The 15,029-nt window shown below is 40.5% G+C and overlaps 1 pseudogene; it reads right to left on the minus strand.

Annotated features, from left to right (window-relative positions):
- Positions 1-1,435: 1,435 nt before the first annotated feature.
- LOC101677589 lies at positions 1,436-12,476 on the minus strand (annotated as a pseudogene).
- Between the last annotated feature and the right edge of the window lie 2,553 nt (positions 12,477-15,029).

A 15,029-nucleotide genomic window follows, 5' to 3' on the forward strand; every position in this document is an offset into this window, starting at 1 on the left:
GAATAATAGAAAAATCTTCCAAATTTCCAGCTGAAGGAATGCTGTACCGCTAAAAGGAAATTATGCTTTAGAATAATAATTACAAACCTGGCAAAGAGTTCAAAATTAGTGACTGCATGTCCCCAGTTCCCCATTACAGTCCTCATCTCTGCCCATTGTCCTGGGATAATCACTGATGATGTGCCTTTTCATTATACAGAGTTCCTGGTCACTCCATTCATAACACAATAATGGAACAGAGCTGCCTGTGACACCCTAGGTGCTATATAAGCTGGGGTGGGATGGTGCATGTTTAACAATTCCCTCTCCAGGAAACCACTCTGATTTGTAGCATATGCCAATATACACGGTTATTGAGATTAGTACAGCCACCCCTTCCAAGCCATCCAAGCAGACTCAGCACACCCCTTGGTAAATAAAACACTAGTGGGTAAAGACTCCACAAAGACAAGTGTGGTGGTTTTTGCATGGTGGGGAGTTTTCTTTACTTCTTTGTGTTGAGTGGTGGGAGTCTGATACCCACTGGGCCACCATCTCTGAAGAGATGGTATTTGTGAGGTGCTTGCATTTGAAGTGGGCAGGAGGGGTTCTGCTGCCTTTATAGAAGAGTATCCTTAAGTGTTCTGGCCTCTCCAGCTGCCCAGCAGGTGCTCCTTCCCCACTTTGAGCTCCACCCTCAGGGCAGGAAGACCAGTTCTGATCTCAACCATTTTTCCAGTCTTCCAAACTGGACAGAATAAGGAAAGGAAACAGCCAGGCACCCAAACTCAGTAGAAGGTTGTTTTATAGTATCCATGTGAAGAAATGAGGGACAAACAGGAACAACTGGCAAGCAACTTGTAGAAAAGAGGAAAGCTGTGGGAAGCATGGGCATTCTTGTTCCCTATGACGGTTAGATGGAAAGTGCAGGAAAAGCCTGCCTTTCTGAAACACTTCACAGTCCAGAATTTTCAAGGACTATAACCACATTGTTAATGCAGATTAAGAGGAACCCACTGCTAGCTAGTGGAGATCCTGTGAAGAGAACAATCCTTTGTCCACCTTTGTCAGTAATCCTCTCTATCCATGGTGCCAGGCCCTATTAGATCCTATCTCTGAGCCAGTAAAAAATTGCATTTCCATCAGGGCCCCATGAATAGGGCATGCCTGAATGAGGGATTTTTTTTTTTTTTTTTTTTTTTTTGCTGGAGGAGGGGGTGGGATTGGCAGAATTAACTGAGGCTTTATTTGGGAAAAAACACTCAAATTGGCTTTTAGTTGGGCCATAGACAAGAAGGGTACCCAGGGCAATAGACTCCCCCCAGGGGTAGGCTGAGGACTGGGACTGAGTCTTAGGTGGATCTCCTGTTTGAAACATTCCCCTGCACAGCTCCTTCCCCCAAAGCTCTATAGCAGCCATAAGAGCAGGGAGGCTGGGAGGGACCACGGTGGTTGTTCACTTGTACAGGACAACAGATGACTGGAACACCAGCTTCGTATCACAGGTCTCGATGTTCTTCACCACCATAGCCTTGGAGGAGCTGCTATGGCTGAAGGAACCAGCAGGGCCAAAGCTAGACTTGGAGGTGCACAGGCCATAGTTGAGGCCAGGGTTTGTGAGCCCCTGAGGGGCCCAGCTCAGCCCACCTGGGAAGACGCTGATGGTCTTAGTATGGATACTCATGTTCTGCATCCCAGACTCCAGCCAGCTCTCCTCACCTCCCAGCAGCTTGTGGTAGGTGGCAATCACAATTTCCAGAACCAGCTTGACGTTCACGAGTTCCTGGTATTCACACAGGTGCTGGGCCATGTCCTGCTTGGCTCACTGCAGGGCAGCCTCCAGCTCAGCCACCTTAGCACTGGCATCCTTAATGGCCAACTCCTCATGGTGCTTGGCATCAGCAATGGCAGCCTCTAGGCTGGCCCTCTGGTTTCTGAGGGCCTCAATCTCAGCCTGGTGTCAGCTGCTTCTCTGGTTCATCTTGGAAATCTTCATCTCTACTGAGGTCATCCCTGTGTTTCCCAGCCAGTGTCTGCAGCTCCTCCTACTTGATCTGGTACATGGTCTTGGCTGCACCCCGGGTATGGTTGGCAATGTCTTCATATTGGGCATTGGCTTCAGCGATCATACCATCTATGTCCAGGGAGCAGGTCTTGTCCATGGATAGCACCACTGATGTGTTGGAGATCTAGGACTGTAGCTCACGATCTCCTCTTCATACAGCTGCCTTAAGAAGCTGATCTCGTCAGTCAGCCCATCCAGGTGGGAGACTAGTTCTACCTTGTTCATGTAAGCTTCATCCACACCCTTCTTTATGAGGACAAAATCATTCTCAGTGTCTGCAGGCTCTTTGATCTCCTCCTATTTATTCTTGAAGTCCTCCACCAGCCCCTGCATGTTGCCAAGCTCTACCTCCAGCTTCTCTGGGCCCAGGGTGTCCAGTTGCCACCAGAGGTTGTTGATGTAGCTCTTGAACATGTCGTTGTTGCTCTGAGTAGTTTTCTGATGCTGTAGAAGGCTCCACTTGGTCTCCAGAATTTTATTCTGCTACTCCAGGTGCCTCATTTTGTTGATGAAGGAGGCAAATTTGATGTTGATGGTCTTGATCTCCTGGGTGTGCACAGCTTGGATGTTGATTCCATGCTCTGATCTTGGGCGTTCATCCTCCAGAACAGTGAGAAATAAGTTTCTGCTCTGTGACATTTTGTTATGGCAGCCCAAACAGACTAAGACATGTCCATCCATTCATTCATGAACTATTTAAGCACCTATTATGATTTAGGCACTATTCTGGATACCTATCCAGGATACCAGTAAAGAGCAACAACAAGCCACCCTGGGTGGCTCAGTGGGTTAAAGCCTCTGCTTTTGGCTCAGGCCGTGATCCCAGGGTCCTGGGATTGAGCTCCACATAAGGCTCTCTGCTCAGCAGGGAGCCTGCTTCCCTTCCCCTCTCTCTGCCAGCCTCTCTGCCTACTTGTGATCTCTGTCAAATAAATAAATAAAATCTTAAAAAAAAAAAAAGAACAACAATAAGAAGTAAAATACCTGCCTTCAAGAATCTATTTCTTATGGGGAGAAGACAGACAGTAAATGATGTACTATATTGAAGGCGGTAGGAACTTTTTCCCCAAAATGTTTTTTATAGCTTAATTTTTTAAAACATGGATACAATGAAGATATATGCATTGCATTTGGTTGTTACATCTTCTTAGTCACGTTCAGTTATGACATTTGAAGAGACCAGGACAATTGCCTCATCAAATGCCCACATTCTGGAATTGTAATGTGATCTCATTTGTGACACACGACATCATTTGACTTGGTCCTGTCCCCTGTGTATTTCCTGAAAACTAGAAATTAAAATAAAAGTTTCAGTTAGATTTAATGTAAATATTCCCATCAGGAACACTTTAACTTGACACAAGTATTTCCCAAGCTTTCAAACTATACCGAATTTGGTTTAATAGCTACAGGAATACTATGTTGCAACTCCACTGTTTTTTTTTTTTTTCCTTATTCCTCCATTTTGGGTGTTAACAGTATAAGTTACTTCACTAAGCAACTTATTAATGTCCACACAGTTAATCATGCTGGATTCAAAGGTTGATTTTGGACCAGAATAACCCAGGATCTTCAGTTTAGCAGTTGGGTTCCTTGAGTTTTCTTTAACAATAAATCCTGGACAAAAGAGTTTTCAAAGATCTCTCCCTTTTACTTTCTTTCCACATTGATACCTTCTGAGGTTACTTGAAGAAGCAAAATCAAAGTCAGTACAAACCTCACCCTTGTGGTGTTGTAATAAAAACTACAGACACCTGAAAATTAATTTCCTCCAAATTATGGACTCTGAAAAACAACCTGAGGATTTTGAAGGGGCGGGGGGTGGGAGGTTGGGGGAACCAAGTGGTGGGTATTGGGGAGGGCACATATTGCATGGAGCACTGAGTGTGGTGCAAAAACAATGAATACTGTTACGCTGAAAAGAAATAAAAAAAAATTTAAAAAAAAGAAAATAAATAAAATAAATAAATACAAGGGTATTTCAGGAATGGCATATTGAACTGGTTTATAACAACAGCAAAACAATACAATGCCTCTTCAAAATGACACAGATATGCTTCATGCTTGTATATAAATGCAAGAATATGGACAAATGTAATACAGAGTGATTGCAAGCAGCCCCTCAAAATTTCCTTCCATATATATCCCTTTCCATTCCAGAGTGAAATCTTGTACTGTAGGTAAAGCAGGGTTTAATACGTATGACTCCAAATTAATCATAACTTTTATTGTGGTATGATATACATAACATAGAATTTATAACTGTAACCATTTTTAAATGTAGAGTTGAACGAAATTAAATGTATTCACATTGTTGTGCTCCATCACAACCATATATCTTCAGAACTCTTTTCACCTTGCAAAATTGAAACTCTGTATCCATTGAACAACTCCCCATTCCCTCCTCCCCTCAATCCTCAGCAATCACCATTCTACTTTCTGTTTCTATGATTTCAGTTCCTCTGAAACTGAAAGATTTGTATCTTATACAAATGGAATTATATGATATTTATATTTTTGTGTTTTGCTTTTTCACTCAGCCTAATGTTCTCAAGGTTCATCCACATTCAGCATGTATCAGAATTCCTTTATTTATTTATTTATTTGACAGACAATGATCACAAGTAGGCAGAGAGGCAGGCAGAGAGAGAGAGAGGAGGAAGCAGGCTCCCTGTTGAGCAGAGAGCCCGATGCAGGGCTCAATCCCAGGATGCTGGGATCATGACCTGAGCCAAAGGCAGAGGCTAAAGCCTTTAACCTACTACACCACCCAGGCATACCCAGAATTCCCTTCTTTTTTTCAAGGCTGAATACTATTCCATGTATGTACATTCCATATTTTATTATTTAATTCATCTGTGGATGGACATTTGCATTGTTTCCACTGTCAGCTATTGCAAATAATGCTGCTATGAATATGGTGTACAAATATCTGTTTGAGTCCTGCTTTCAATTCTTCCACTCAAATGTAGAATTGCTGGGTCATAAGGTAATTCTATTTTGGGGTTTATTTGTTTGTTTAGGATAATCATAACATTTATGTATGGTAACTATAAAGTATGGTAAAACTTCTGGACATAATAATAAAGAAATCTCAATGTCAATTTGCACTTTCAGTTAAGGTCTTTTTCTTCACCTTTATCTTCAAGTAAACAGAACCTATGAAGCAGAAACTTGTTCTCAGTTTCCAAGACCATCATCTCAGTGAACCTATGCATAATCCTCTTTAGGACTCATATAAACACTTCCAAAGTGGGCTAATCTGCAGAGAATAGTCCAGGCAAATGGACAGAGAATTATAAGAACTAGTATAACGGATGACAAAAGCATTAACCAAAGATGCAAGGTACGGCTTTCAACAAGGTACAAATTCCAGAGAGATTTTATTAATAGGAAGAAAGAAGGCAAATTTTAGACACTGGCTTAGGTATGCAGACTCAGGCTGGATTTGATGAAGTAGAATGTAGGTCTGTATGCTGCACTGGCCATGTTTTTAAAATCAAAACATGTCAGAAACTGGCCTTGCCTTTTTTTTTTTTTTTACAGTTTTCTTATTTTTCCAATTGTTTTTTCAGTTTTTATGACTTCCAAAAGTCAGACCAGAAGTCTTAGGAGAGGTTGACCTTTGACATTGGTGATAAAGTGATTTTTAAGGAGAAAACTGGAGGAGGGAAGGAAGAAGAAGAAGAAGAAGAAGGGAGAGGGGAGGAGGAGAAATGGAGGAGAGAACCAGTAGCTAATGAGTAAATGGGTAACTGTAGAGACCTGATGCCAGTAGATGATTTGAAAGTTGTAGTTGAATAAGGAAGCAGGAAGGTAGGGCACAATCAGCCAATGCTCCCAGTGTCTGGGGGAGACCCTGAAGCTGAAGGACAGCATAGGAAAAGCCAATGGCCTGTATCTGCCAATAATACACAAATTATTCGCTCTGGAAACTAAATCTACCCAGAGACACAGGGATCCCTGAGCTCAGGACCTCATCTGAAAATCTGGAATTCTGGGACATTCTCCAGACAGAGATCCTAGAAATGCTTCTTGGAACTATTCCTCCAAATAGCATCCTGCCAAAGCATGGGTTCATGACTGACAGCAGGAATCTTCCAGCCAAAGGGGGTCTGCAACAGAAATCACCCCACATGGAGAAAATTTTCCTCCTGAGGCAAGATTAGATAACAAACACCAATATTGCCTTCTTCTGCTGTTTTAATTTATATTCTATTGTCCTCCATGTAGACAACTGCTGATCTCATGCAGAGGAGTTGCTGAACACCACCCCTTCTGTCATATGGAATCATCAACAGATAGCCAGATGGGTCCCTGCATCTTTTCAACAAAATTAGGCATGCTTTTGCCTTAGTGCGCCCACTATTCTGGATCCCTGGCTGCCCATGTTCCCATTCGATCTTGCTACCCATCATAGCATGGAAGTTCAAGTCCAGAATGTGAGGCAGCTTGTCTGCTGCCTGGACCCAAGGTGCTGAGAGAGCAAGTAGGGATAGATGGTACAGAGGAACCATTCAAGGCATAATGGTAGTTCTCTTCTCATTGTGCTTCTTCCCCTACTGAGTAACTACTTCTGACCACAACTTTCAGGTCTTCTGGAAAGCACCTTGTCTACACTGTGGGACTCATGCCTCTCCCCCATAAATGAACTGGCCAAAAGCTTTTCTGCAGAGGTTTTCTGTCTGATTACTTAAATCTAGCATCTCCCATAGAGGGCTTTAATGTAGAAAATGAGGCACACGGTTAGGTAAATGATAATTGCATTCTAGTCTGATTTAAATTGTCTTTGATGTTATCTCAGTGGCCAGAGAGGCCACAATTCTGGAAATGTAGCACTAGGCACCTTATCAAGCTCAGGCTTAGAGACCTTTGGTTTGTTCATTAATTTGTTCTTTCTTTCATGAATCAGATAATTTCTCACTGTTTTCTGACACATCACATCTCTATAAGAGAGATGATAGCCAGACACTGGGAGTCTAAACTGCTTCTGCAGTCTCTCCCTCAATTTAGGATAATGAGATTTAAGTGTTTTGGAAGGGTGACTTTAAAAAGATCTGCAGGGTGCCTGGGTGGCTCAGTGGGTTAAGCCTCTGCCTTCAGCTCAGGTCATGATCTCAGGGTTCTGGGGTCAAGTCCCATACCGGCTCTCTGCTCAGCGGGGAGCCTGCTTCCTCCTCTCTCTCTCTCTGCTTGCCTCTCTGCCTGCTTGTGATCTCTCTCTGTCAAATAAATAAAATCTTTAAAAAAATAAAAAATAAATAAAAAGATCTGCAATACTTCCCTACAAATCATGGTCCATTAACCTATAACCGCTTTTCAAATGTTCCAAGACACATAAGAAGCTTTATCTCTCAAGGTGCTTAGGCTTCTGCTATTGCAAAGAATATTTTATTTGCAAAGGGGAAAATGCTAATGTGATTTTTTTTTTTTTGGTTCAGTATCCATAAGTTAAAACTGACACTGATAGCCCAAATAAGCTTGAATGTTTCTTTTTATTTTTTTCCCAACTGTGAAAGAAATAAATGGTTCCAGTAATGACAGACTATAATTCAGACCAACCTTTGCTCTGAGAAAAACTAAAATATTTGAATGGTGTTAAAATATACCATCTTAAAAGCATCCAAGAGCTATCAAGAGAATGAATAATCATCAGACCACACCTTGAAAAAAGACAAGAACATGGAAGGTAAGCTAAAATCTCAGAACTAATTTTGCCCTGAGGGTTTCCACTGTAAACAAAGAAATAGCAGGAAAACTGATGTTAGAGTAGAAGAAATCCAAGTGAAATGTCCAGGTTTCCTGAAATGAGGCTGCAGACCAACTACATCCACATGAAACTAAAACCATCAGGGTGACGAAACAGACAGAAACTAGCCCATGCCTAGACTTGCCTAGACTGGCTTTGAGTTACACAGGTAACTCAAAGCCACAGGCTTTGAGCTTGGATTTAAGGAGACAAACTGAGTGGTATAACCAGATGCAAAAATGATGCTCCATCTAGAAACTCTAGTGCTATGCTTCTAGTAAAAGGAATAGTACTAGGGAGTGAGCTCCACTAGAAGGCATTGGATAACTACCTATTACAATATCATGTATATTTTACTCTTTTCACTCAGTGCACATTGTTGGGTACTGAAACAATAGTTTCCCCAAAATGCAAGGTCTTCACCCTAGGAGGACTGACAATTGCAAAAAATCAACATGAAAACAGTGCATTTCAAGTAATAAGAAGAAGTGCTATAAGAATGTGCAGACGGGAGAGGCAAATGTGCAGGTGGCAGTTACCAGCAGGGATGTGGAATTTATTCACAATGAGTGTTGCAGAATGAATAGGAATTCGCTAGGTGAATAATAGGGGTAGGCACCTTCCCAGCACAAAGTTGCTGATATGTGAAACAGATCAATATTTCCACAGGTAGTCAGCTGTCTGTGTGATTGGAGTCAAGGGCATTCCATAGAGCCAGACAAAAGAAGGAAAAGAAGGTTTGGGTATGCAGATGGAAAATTCAGTATGGATTGGAACACATACATTTGAATACTTATGTTCTTTTCATGTATTTGGGAATTTTTGCTATGGAGCAAACAATCATACTTTTTAACTGAGATATTTTAAAAGCATAGGTCTAATCCATTTGGAATTTATTTTGTGTGTTAGAAGGTAGGCATCAAATGGCTCATCAGACTTTTCAGTAGCGTTTATTGCATTGTCCTAGCTTTCTTCCTGAGGAGCAAAGGCAAGACTGTCATTTATCCTGTGACCATGGTTCTGCAGCCTGCAGGGTGTTGCTCATATGGTCAGTGGACTGTGAAATGAGACACTATTGTGCACATATAAAAATGGTGAAAATAAAAGAGGTTGACTATACAAGTGTGAGCAGATGTGTAGGGAAACTGGAATACTTCTACACCAATGGTGGGAATGTAACAGAGTACTGCCACCTTGAAAAGCTATCTGGCAGTTTCTTAAAAAGTTAAACATACAGCTACCACACGACCCAGACATTCCAAGAGAAAAAAACAGGAAATGTCCACAGCAGTACATTTATAATAGCCCCAGTCTTGAAATATTCCTAATGTCCATCAAGAGGTGAGTGGATAAACACACTATTTTATCTATACAATATACTACTACTTAGCAATAAACAAGAATGAATTTTATCTTTGATTTATTTTTTAAGTTTTTATTTAAATTCCAGTTAGTTAACATACAGTTTAATATTAGTTTAAGTTGTATAATTTAGTGATTCAACACTTATATACATCACAAGTACCCTCCATAATCCCCATCACCTATTTAATTCAACCCCCCTCTAACCTCTAACCTCCCCTCTGGTAACCATCAGTTTGTTCTTTATAGTTAAGAGTCTTTTTTCCACTATGATTGTTTCTTCTCTTAAATTCCATAATGAGTGAAATCATATGGTATTTGTCTTTTTCTCATTTCACTTAGTATAATATTTTCTAGCTCAACCGACATTTTTGCAAATGACATGATTTAATTCTTTTATATATTCCACTTCTTTATCTCTTCACCAGTTGATGAACATTTGGGTTCTTTCCACAATTTGGCTATTGTTGATAATGCTGCTATAAACATTCAGGTGCTTGTATCACTTCCAATTTGTATTTTTCTGTTATTTGTGTAAATACCTAGTAGTGCTATTTGTGGATCATAGGGTAGTCCTATTTTTAACTTTTTGAGGAAACTCCATACTGTTTTCCAGAGAGACTACACTGTGTTTGAATTCCTGCCAACACTGTAAATGGGTTCCCCTTTCTCCACATCTTTGCCAACACCTGTTATTTCCCATGCTGTTAATTTTAGCGATTCTGACAAGTGTGAGGTGATAACTCTTTGTAGTTTTGATTTGTATTGACTTGTTGTTGAGTGATGTTGAAGACCTTTTCATGTGGCTATTGGCCCTCTCTATGTCTTCTTTGAAAAAACGTTTATTCCTGTCTTCTGACCATTTTTTAATTGAATTATTTGGTTTTTTTGGGTGTTTGGTTTTATAAGTTGTTTGTATATTTTGCCTACTAACCCTTTATCAGATACATCATTTCCAAGTATCTTCTCCCATTCTGTAAGTTGCCTTTTAGTTTTGTCGATTATTTCCTTTGCTGTGCAGAAGCTGTTTATTTGATGAAGTCCCAATAGTTTGTTTTTGGTTCTGTTTCCCTTGCATTGAGAGACATATCTGGGAAGAAGTTGCTTTGGCCAATGTCGAAGAGGTTACGGCTTGTGTTCTCTAGGATTTTGAGTTTCCTGTCTCACTTTTAGGTCTTTCATCCATTTTGAATTTATTTTTGTGTATGATGTAAGAAAGTGGTCCTGTTTCATCCTTTTGCATACTGCTATTATTGAACATAGTAGTGGAAGTCCTAGCCACAGCTACCAGAAAACAAAAAGAAATAGAAGGCATCCAGATAATCAAGGAAGAAGTCAAACTTTCAGTATTTGCAGATGACATGATACTCTATTTAGAACAGCAGAAAGACGGAAGGGAGACAAGATGGCCGGGGAAATAGGAGGAGGCGCCGTTACAACCTGTACCCTAAAGTGAGCTGATTACCTACCAAAGAATTCTAATCACCCATGAAATCAGCCTGAGATTAGAATTATACACATCTGGATCTCTACAGGGGGAGAAGACGCCAGTGGACAGGTAAAGTGGTGTGGGAACGTCAGACTGATATCGGAAGATAAACAAAAGGGGGAGGGAGCCACCAGAGGTGACTGATTGGAAAGTAATATCCCTAATACGAGAGTGCCCTGCAATGGGGACCAGCATTAACTTGGAGACTGGTTGAAAGTACTCAGAAAGAGCAAAGGATTGTGGTGGGGGAAACCATGGGAATCGGGGCGGCTAGGGACAGAGGCTTAAGTCCCCAGACCCAGGACAGCCTCCCCTGGAGCTGAGCCAGAGAGATTGTGGCGCAGAAATCAGGTCTTGGTCCCTGAGCTGCCAGCATGCCCGAGAACGCATGTGGTCTGGCTCCTGTGAGGGGCTGGGAGCCTAGCCAGATGGCAGAATGCCGAGCTGTGCTATAGAGCCTGAAACACACGTGCCCCTCACCCTGCCCTGAGAGAGGTCCACGAAGGCCCAGCCCCGCTCTCTTAGACCCGTGCCATTGTTTCAGAGCCTGAGAGGATTGCGGGCCCCAAACCCTCCCCTGAGAGAGGTGCGCAAAGGCCCAGCCTGGTGATCTCAGACCTGTTCCCTGCTACCAGAGCCTGAGACACATGCGCGCACTATCAACATCCTCCCCTGAGAGAGGTATGTGCAAGCCTGCCGCTCTTAACCCAGAAAGACCATGCACTCCCAGCCGGGGCCAGTGGGAAAATCTGTGTGTGCTCGCTGCTTGGAACCTCTCTGGCAGTCTGGAGCTGCCCAGACAAATGCCACTGCTGTGGTTTTGGGTACAAACAGAAGATCCTGCATCCCCAGGGACCGCCACTCAGAACCTGCTCTGCCAGCGGCCAAGGGGGAATTTATATAGGCTCTGCAGCACCCACAGGGGACCAGGCTGAGGCTTCTCTCTGAGAGGGAGGTCAGGGTGCAGTTTGCTTTCCTCTAAACCTATAAAAACCATCAAAAACGGTCAAGGCAAGAGGAAAAAAAAAAAGTGAACAAACATAAAAACCTCCAGAGAACAAAGCGTGAAGAAAACTGGTTTACTCAGAGCCCACCCCCTTGAGGGGGGTAGGAGGACTTAACTCAGGGAACATCATTGACTGAAAACCCACGTGGCAGGCCCCTCCCCCAGAAAACCAACCAGGAAAGAAAAAGAGAAAAAAAAAAGACTACAAGAGAACAACCACCACTACTTCATAGGACAACTTTTATTTTTAACTTGTTCCCACTATTCTGGTTCATTTTTTTATACAGATAATTTTTTAACCTATTTACCATCACAGTGAGATGTCCAGTACATCAAATTCCGTAATAACCTTCTAAGCTGAACTTTTTGATACATACACCTGTGTTTTTCTTTTGCATTTCTATTTTTTATTTTTTTTTCTAAATTTTAGTTTAGTTTAGTTTATTCCTTTTTTATTTTTATTTTCTAATATTCATATAGAGTTAAACTTCAAGGTATTCCCCTTTCCCCAATCAATGCTACCCCATAGGTAAACCAATTTTTAATCCCCCTTTATCTAGGAAAGTTAAGTCCTTTAAAAAAGATATCAAGATACATCCTTCATCGCCCACACTGAGAATTTATAACCACTCTCCCATCTTTTTCTTCCACCAGTGTTTTTGTGTTTGTCCTGATAGTATATAAATCTTATACTTGGGGTTCTTTTTGATGAGGTTCTTTCTTTATTTGCATATATATATATTTTTTTTCTCTTGTTATATACTTTTATGTCTTTTTTGTTTTTGTTTTTGTTTGTATACTTCATCAGTCTTACCTTGGGATCCATGTGGGCTGAACCTTCTCTTTTATCTTCACTTTTTTCCCTCTCTCTCTCTCTCTCTCTTTCTTTTTTTTTTTTTTCCTCTCATTTAAGTGGGGAAACCTGATTGCTCAGAAGCATTCCAGGGTGCACCTTGACTGCACCACGGTTGATACATCCAGCTACATCCATTCAGTCATCTCTCACCAAAATGACTAGGAGGAGGAGTGCCCAACAGAAGAAAAATACAGAGGATGGGCCTTCTGCAACAGAGCTAATGGCTATCAACATAGACAATATGTCGGAAAGGGAATTCAGGCTAACAATTATCCAGGCAATGGCTAGGTTGAAGAAAGCCATGATGACCAAACAGAATAGATTAGGACAGAACTGAAAGCGACCAGGGATGATGTTCACAATGTTAGGGCAGAGCTGAAAGCTACCAGGGATGAGGTTCACAATGCTCTCAATGAGTTCCAATCTAATCTAAATTCTCTAAAAGCTAGGGTAACTGAGACAGAAGATAGAATTAGTGATCTGGAGGACAAACAAATAGAGAGAAAGGATCAGGAGGAAGCCTGGAACAAACAGCTTAGAAGCCACAAAAACAGAATCAGGGAAGCAAATGATGCCATGAAACATTCCAACGTCAGAATTATTGGAATCCCTGAGGGGGAGGAGAAAGAAAGAAGTCTAGAAGATATAGTGGAACAAGTTCTTCATGAAAATTTTCCCAATCTCACAAATAGAACCAGTGTTCATGTACTAGAAGCTGAAAATTTTCCACCCAAGATTAAAGATTCCAAAAAAAAAAAAAAAAACATCAAGGCAGCTCGTAGTCAAATTGAGGAATCATAATTGTAGATATAATCTCTTGAAAGCCGCTAGGACAAAGAGCCTACTTTCTTACAGAGGAAAGCCCATCAGAATAATGTCAGACACAGAGACCTGGCAAGCCAGAAAGGGCTGGCAAGATATATTCAGGGCACTAAATGAGAAGAACATGCAGCCAAGAATACATGATCCAGCAAGACTGACATTCAACTATGGTTGATGTACAAGTGGTTACTGCCTATGTTTTGTTCTAGGATTTTTATGGTTTCATGTCTCACATTTAGGTTTGTAATCCATTTTGAATTTGTTTTCCCTTATGGTGTAAGACAGTAGTCCAGTTTCATTTTTTTTCTGTTGTCCAGTTTTCCCAACAGAATTTGTTGAAGAGACTGTCTTTTGTTTTCCCCGTTAGATATTCTTTCCTGCTTTCTCAAATATTAACTGACCCTATAGTTGTGGGTTCATTTCTGGGTTTTCTGTTCTGTTCTACTGATATATGTGTCTGTTTTTGTCCTGGGACCATACCATTTTGATTACTACAGCTTTGTAATATAATTTAAAATCTGAAATTGTGATGCCTCCAGCTTTGCTTTTCTTCTTCAAGATTGTTTCAGCTATTTGGGGTCTTTTGTAGTTCCATAAAAGTTTTAGAATTGCTTGTTTTAGTTCTGTGAAACTGCTGTTGGTATTCTGGTAGGGATTGCATTAAATGTGTAGACTGCTTTGGGCAGTATAGATACTTTGACAATATTTGTTCTTGCATTCCATGATCATGGAATGTCTTCTCATTTCTTTGTGCCATTTTCAATTTCTTTACTTAGAGGTTCATAGTTTTCAGAGTATAGGTCTCTCACCTTTTTTGGTTGGGTTTATTCCTAGATATCTATTGCTTTTGGTGCAATTGTAAATGGGATTGTTTTCTTAATTACTCTTTCTGCTGTTTCATTGTTAGTGTATAGAAATGCAACAGATCTTTTTACATTGATTTTGTATTCTGTGAGCTTACTGAATTTGTGTATCAGTTCTAGCACTGTTTTGGTATAGTCTTTTAGGTTTTCTATGTACAATATCATGTCACCAGCAAATACTGAAACTTCTTATCAATGTAGATGTCTTTTCTTTTTGTTGTCTGATTGCTCTATTTAGTACTATGTATAAAATAAAAGTGATGAGAGTGAAAATTGTTGTCTTGTTCCCATAGAGGAAAAACTCCCAGTTTTTCCCCATTGAAGATTATGTTAGCCATGGGTTTTTCATATAAGGCCTTGTTACATGGAGGTATGTTCCATCTATACCTACTTTCTTGAGGGTTTTATTTTTTTTTTTATCATGAATGGACTTACTTTGTCAAATCCTTTTTCTCCATCTATTGAAATGATTGTATGTTTGTTATCCTTTGTTATTGTTGTGATGTATCACATTGATTCATTTGAAAATATTAAACCATGCTTGCAGCCCAAGAATAAATTCCCTTGATCAGGGTGAATTTTTTTTTTAATGTGTTGTCGAATTTGATTTGCTACTATTTTGTTGAAGATTTTTGTATCGATGTTCATCAGATATATCAACCTGTAGCTCTCTTTTTTTGTGGTGTCTTTGGTTTTGAGGTATCAGAGTAATATTGGCCTTATAGAATGAATTTGGAAGTTTTTCTTCCTTTTTAAATTTTTGGAATAGTTTTAGAAGAGTTTCAATGTTTGGTAGAACACAACTGCAAAATCATCTGGTTCTGGAATTTTGTTTTTT

Source organism: Mustela putorius, unplaced genomic scaffold, assembly GCF_011764305.1.
Source record: "Mustela putorius furo isolate JIRA1106 unplaced genomic scaffold, ASM1176430v1.1 tig00003972_pilon_pilon_pilon, whole genome shotgun sequence".
Lineage (NCBI taxonomy): Eukaryota > Metazoa > Chordata > Mammalia > Carnivora > Mustelidae > Mustela > Mustela putorius.